Below are 6,592 nucleotides of genomic sequence, written 5' to 3' on the forward strand. Positions count from 1 at the left end.
ACAACAAGAGGAGGCTGAGACGGGCAGTCAGTCTGACGCCCGCACTGGGGCCTGTGGTCGTCATGCGGAGGTGGTCAGCTGGAGGCACGTGTCGGGGAAGGTTCTCGGTGTTTACACAGAAGATGTGAATGTGGGTCCAGATGCAGAGCTGCCTGCGGACGCTGGTACAGAAACCCCCGATTCTTTCCTGAGAAAATTTCTGGGCGGTCATTCAGGCAACAGGGCAAACAGCTTGCTCTGGAGGCTCTTGTGGGGAAGTGGGGACTTAGCCACAGGGGCTCAGCCTGCATAACCCCAGAAGCCCTCCCAGGACAGCCCCAGAACCGCTTCTGGAATGGCAAGAAGTGAGTCTTCCACCTACTACACGTGGAGGAGAGGGCTGGGGTCTGCAGGGCCGCCCTCACCTTCAGGGACTGGCTGGAGGCTCACAGGACTCGGCACATGCTCGTGGCTTGTGTCCTCACAGCTGAGATGGGTCACAGCACGCAGTAGGCGTTACCTCGAGGCAAGCGCTCACGCTGAGTGTCCCGTTAGCAACACAGCATGGTAGGATGCTGACTTTCTCCTCGAGCAGAGTGACTTCAGGTATGAGGTCCTCGAAGAATTCTGAGCAGAGTGTTTTCTCATGGCAGCTCAGACGACGGCCATGATGAAGACTTCCATGTCACGTCGGACTGGCCACAAATGTGGTCCTGAGGCTGTTCAAGGGCTCTGGACATGTAACTCTCCTTAAGGAACACGCAGTGTGTTGCCCTTCACTCGGCATACACAGAGGGCCTCCGAGGGACCGACCTGTGGGCCTCGAGGTTGCTCAGCAGGCTCACAGGGGTCTGGAGGTACTCAGTGATCTTGGAGGAAAAATGATGCACATCCGAGGGGCCTAGGAGTCCTGAAAAGGGTACTTCCTCTAAAATAAAGCAGACCAGCAACTAATACCTCATGGAAAGAGCTGCATGCCTCCCTTTCTGCACGGCTACTCAGGGCCTTTCCTCGAGGCCACTACTCACATTGAGTCTCCCTTTAGCTCTAGAGCATGGAAGGATGAGCTCCACCTCGGCCATGGAAGCACCCGGTTTAGCTAGAGAAAACTCATTTTCTTCCCACAGCCATGCCTACAGTGGCTAGAGGCTTGTCAACAGCAGTGAATTTCAGGTAGCTTCAAGGGAGCATGAATGCAGCTTTCAAAATGGGAAAGCAAGGCTAGTTCCATCAGGCCCCCATTTCCATGAGCACACGCAGCAAACATCCCTGTGGTTTCCAACAAGTCAAAAGAGACACAGGTTACCCAGTGGTTCACTCCCTGAATCAACTCCTCGAAGCAGGGGTTTTTTTTTGTTTTGTTTTGTTTTTTTGGGTACCAAATTACTTTATTTGAAGGAATGGTACTAAGGAAAAGACTTGTAGATATTTTGGTACAACTTACAGAAAAGGTAAAGGTAACCCAAACATGCATGCACAGCCTTGGTGACCAGGGAAGTCACCCCTGTAGCTACGGGAAGCCAGCCTAAGGCTTAGCTCTCATTATCACTATTTCCCAGGGTGTGCTTGTCAAAGAGATACAGTGCCATGCCAGATTTGGGGGCCCCCATCATGCGCAAGTTGGTTACGTGGTCACCCAATTCTTTAATGGATTTCACCTGCTCATTCAGATAATGAGTCTCAGTGAAGTCACACAAATGGGGGTCATTTTTCTCAGTGGCCAGTTGGTGCAGTTCCAGTAGTGACTGATTCACATTTTTTCCAAGTGTAGCGCACATTCCATTGCATTCAGCCCATTCTCCCAGTCATCACGGTCTGGTTTCTTGATCTCCTGAAGGAAGATTCGGCCACCCCGTTGGTTCTGCAGCTTCATCAGTTTCTCAGCATGTTCCCTCTCCTCACAAGATTGGTGAGGAAAGTATTTGGCAAAGTTCTTCAAAGCCACATCATCGCGGTCAAACTAGTACGACATGGACAGGTAGACGTAGGAGGCGTAGAGCTCCAGGTTGATCTGGCGGTTGATGGCAGCCTCCGAGTCCTGGGGGTAGTTCTGGCGCACCTGCGAGGGGGACGCGGTCGTCATGGCGGGCGGCTGAGGTGAAACGGTGGCGGTGGCTGCGCGGCGCTGTAACGGCGGCGGGACCTTGGGGCGGTCGGAGGGCGCTGTGAGATGGTGGTGAGGGCAGGCTCTGAGCGGCCGGCCGGAGCGGGAACGAGCGCCGGGTTCCGTCCAAGCACTGTTGAAGCAAGAAACCGCGGCGACTCTCCGTGAGGACTGTGAAGCAGGGTTTTCTGCATCTAGAGAACTGCCTCAACGAAGGAGCGCCCTAGCTAGGCCTCCGGGCCTGTGGCTCTTCAAAAGCCTGCAGTGTTACACAAGGAACTGCGCTTTAGATGCAGTCGGAACGCAAGCCGACTTTCTCCTGGAGGCAGGGTGACTTCAGGCAAGAGGTCCTCGATGGAATGTGATGCCGAGGGTTTTTCTCAGTGCCGCTCAGACCAGGGCAATGAGTCAGGTTTCCACGGCATGTTGGACCTGCCAGAACGGTGCTCGGGAAACTGTGGGAGTGCTGGGGATTTCAACCTGTCCCAAGAAAGAGTGCAGTGTGTTGCCCTACACTAGGCATACACAGAATGGCTTCAAAGGGCTACAGGACTGGATGTTGCTTAGCAACTAAGTCCCTAATGCTGATCCAACAAAGGCCCTGATGCTGCTCCTACATCAGGCCCTGAGAGTGTCCCCAGCTAAGGGCCTGACACTAGGCTTCACTCAGGCCCTGTTGCTCTCCCTACGTCAGGCACTGACGCTGTCCCTACCCGAAACCCTGACACTGGTTCTAAACAAGGCCCCGATACTCTCAGTAACTAAGGTCTTGACACTATCCCTAAGTCATTTCCTGACAAAATCCCTAAACTTTACCCTAACCCTGTCCCTAACAACTGTCCTGCCTCTTAAGCTAACTGAAGCCCTTATGCTGTGAATACCTCCGGCCCTGAATTTAGTCCCAAGGCCGTGACACTGTCCCTAACTAAGGCCCTGCTGCCATCAATATCTAATGTCCTGACACTATCCTGAGCTCATTTCCTGACCCATCTCTTACCAAGATCCTGAAACTGTCCCTAAGTAAGCCCTGACGCTGTCCCTAAGTGAGGCCCTGAGGCTGTCCCTAACAGAGGCCCCGAGATTGTCTTTAACGAAGACCCTAATGCTGATCCTACAGAGGCAATTATACTACTCCTAAGTCATGCCGTGACACTGTCCCTAACTCAAGCCCTAGAGATAGGCCTCACTTAGGCCCTGTTGCCGTACCTTAGTTAGGCTCTGACGCTGTCCCTACATCAAGCCCTGACACTGGTCCTGATTAAGGCCCTGATGCTGGTCGTAACTAAGGCCCTGATGCTCTCAATAACTAAGGTCTTCACGCTCTCCCTAGCTCATTTCCTGACACTATCCCTGGCCTGGAACCTGACTCTGTCCCGAGCTTATTTCCTGCCTCTTATCCTCACTGAAGCCCTAGTGCTGTCCCTAACTAAGACCCAGACTAGTCCTAACTAAGGCCCTGAATCTGTCCCTAATATAGGCCCTGCTGCCGGCAATAACTAAAATCTGGACAATATCCTGAGCTAATATCCTGACCCACTTCTAACCAAGGTCCTGACACTATCCCTAAGAAAGCCCCATCGCTGTCCCTAAGTGAAGGCCTGAGGCTGTGCCTAACTCAGGCCCTGTAGCTATGCTTAACTGAGGCCTTGACTCTGTGACTACCTCAGGCCCTGATCATGTCTTTAACTAAGACCCTAATGCTGATCCAACAACGGGCCTGATGCTGCTCCTGAGTCATGCCCTGACAGAGTCCCCAGCTAAGGGCCTGACGCTAGGCTTCACTCAGGCCCTGTTGCTCTCCCTAAGTCAGGAACTGACGCTGTCCCTACCTGAAGCCCTGACACTGGTCCTAAATAAGGCCCCGATACTCTCAGTAACTAAGGTCTTGACACTATACCTGGGTCATTTCCTGACAGGATCCCTAAACTTTACCCTAACCCTGTCCCTAGCAACTGTCCTGCCTCTTATGCTAACTGAAGACCTTATGCTGTATTTAACGCAGACCCTGAATTTAGTCCCAAGGCCGTGACACTGTCCCTAACTAAGGCCTAGATGCTCGTCCTAAATCCGGCCCAGAACTGTCCCTCAATAAGGCCCTAACACTATTCCTAACTCAGGCCCTGACACGGTACGTTACAGAGGCTCTGATGCTAGTCCTAATGCAGGCCCTGACACTGTGTCTAACTAAGGCCCTGCTGCCATCAATATATAAAGTCCTGATATTATTCTGAGCTAATATCCTGACCCATGTCTTACTAAGGTCCTGAAACTGACCCAAAGTAAGCCCTGATGCTGTCCCTAACAAAGACCGTGAAATTAGCCCCGAGGCCATGAACCTGTCCCTAACTGAGGCCTGGAGGCTCATCCGAACTGAGGCCCTGACAATACACCTAACTCAGTCCCTGACACTGTACCTAACAAAGGCTCTGATGCTCGTCCTAAGACAGGCCCTGACACTGTCTCTAAGGCCCTGCGGCCATCAATATCTAAAGTCCTGACATTATCCTGAGCTAATATCCTCACCCATGTCTTACCAAGGTGCTAAAACTGTCGCTAACCCTAACCCTAAACCTAAACCAACTCTAACCCTAACCCTAACCCTAAACCCCGAAACCCTAACCCTAACCACTAACCCTAAACCCTAACCCTAACCCTCACCCTAAACCCTAACCCTAACCCTAACCCTAACCCCTAACCCCTAACCCTAACCCCTAACCCTAACCCTCACCCTCACCCTCACCCTCACCCTGAAGTCTGACTGAGCCCCTCTCTGTGCTGCCCAGCCTGCCACTATTGCACACAAGTCCTGGCAAAGAGGTATTCATGGCACTCACCGGCAACCTCAGTCCCTCTCGCACAGTAAGGATGACCACAGTGAGGTACTTGCCCCAAAAGTGGGACAGGTGTGCCACCTTACCATCAAGGCGCCCAAGAAAGCTACTCACAGGACACACCACCACAGTGGTGACACGAGGGGTTTGCTGGGAAAAGGAAATGGCACTGCTTGGTTTTCAGCACCTGACGGACAACCTGTCCAACTGCAGAGGCACCACAGAGAGTAGGTGACACATGCTCACACCCCAAGGAGGCATGCAGCAGAGCGGGGGGATGGCTCTCCCCAGGGCACAGAGGGCCACTTGCAAGACAAGGTGAAAGCCAGGAAGGTGAAAAAAGCGTCCGTTGCGTCAGAGGACCACAGCCACACTGATGCCCTGAAGCAAAGGACAAGACACTAAGGTCGGGATAGAGTCGGTGCTCCTGAGCTCCACACACACCGATAGGCCGGGGGGAGAGGCAAGGGCCCCAAGGGCAGGACACGAGTGGCCCCATTCGCTTTGAACTTCCAGCCCTCATCTTGTTCAACTTAGCCCCAGCCCTGGAGAGCATGACATAACCACCAATCCACGTGCATGGAATCCCCAAAGGGGAGACCCAGGGAGGCCGTCACCAGCAGGGCCTGCTTCAGCCTCACCAGCCACCTCTTCTCAGGTGACAGTGCCCGACAATTCTGGGACTATTACATCTCACGCATGACATGACACCTGTGAGATGAGGTTATCACAGCCACAGCAGAGTAGAGGACCCACACTGCATGGCCTCACTGCCCTCGGGTTGCCAGGGGCCAGAGATGGAGTATGATGCAGGATTGGGTCAGCTGGACACACACCTAAGAGCCGATGCACACGCCCAGGCAGGCAGCTCAAGAAGCAAGGGGAGAGCCAGGTGCCAAGTTGTGGTCAAACCCAGAGCCCTATGCTCCAGAAGCCCAATGCCCCTGGCAACACGCGCTGAAGAAAACCACACCTCTCTAGCAGCAAAAAAACCGCCAACATTAGGTGAAAAACTTACCACACCCAGCAATGGGGGCTGGCTATTCACAAGTTGCAGGGGGCCCCCGGCACCTCAGTGCAGCCACTGGTCCCCAGCGCTACCCCATCACTGCCAGCCCCAGAGCTCTCAGGGCCATCTCAGGGTAGCGTGGCAGCAAAGGGGGGTGGGGGGGAGCAGTGCCGGGAATGAGGGGGAGAGTGGGCGGGGCATGCCCTCTCCAGTTCGCCCAAGTTGGCAGGTACCGGTCCGTCAATGTCTCTCGATGGGGACTTGGGGAAAATTCTGCAGACGCACCTCTGACGACTGGGCCCCAAGAGGGACAACACCCAGACCCGTGCCACCCTATCCAGGTTATCTCTCATGGCCCGGGGCGGTCCCCACCTCCTGAGTGCGACTCCGAAAAATCTCTCAGAAAGAATCCAACCACCAGGACTCAAGCGGGCCCGCCACGGAGTCCATTCCACACTCCGCGGGCCTCAGCACATACCGCTCAGTCTTCCCCTCAGGAGCAGGAAGTGTAGAGGGAGTGGGGAAATTACTAAGGTTGACAAAGAACAACCGCGCCACAGGCGTCTGGGTGGGTGCAGGACACTCTCCCTTTCCTCCCCGCAGCGCCGGGCCACCGTAGGGTGGGTCCACGCAGCCAAAGGGGCGCTGGTGGGTACTGGCACGCCGGGC

At 54.4% G+C, this 6,592-nt stretch overlaps 1 pseudogene across 1 annotated transcript; it reads right to left on the reverse strand.

Moving 5' to 3' along the window:
- Nucleotides 1-1,361: 1,361 nt before the first annotated feature.
- LOC307050551 (ferritin heavy chain-like) lies at nucleotides 1,362-2,062 on the reverse strand (annotated as a pseudogene). Its single transcript has one exon. The product of its transcript is annotated as a ferritin heavy chain-like (transcript).
- Nucleotides 2,063-6,592: the final 4,530 nt, after the last annotated feature.

The sequence above is a fragment of the Hyperoodon ampullatus genome (genome assembly GCF_949752795.1).
Source record: "Hyperoodon ampullatus genome assembly, chromosome: 3".
Taxonomy (NCBI): domain Eukaryota; kingdom Metazoa; phylum Chordata; class Mammalia; order Artiodactyla; family Ziphiidae; genus Hyperoodon; species Hyperoodon ampullatus.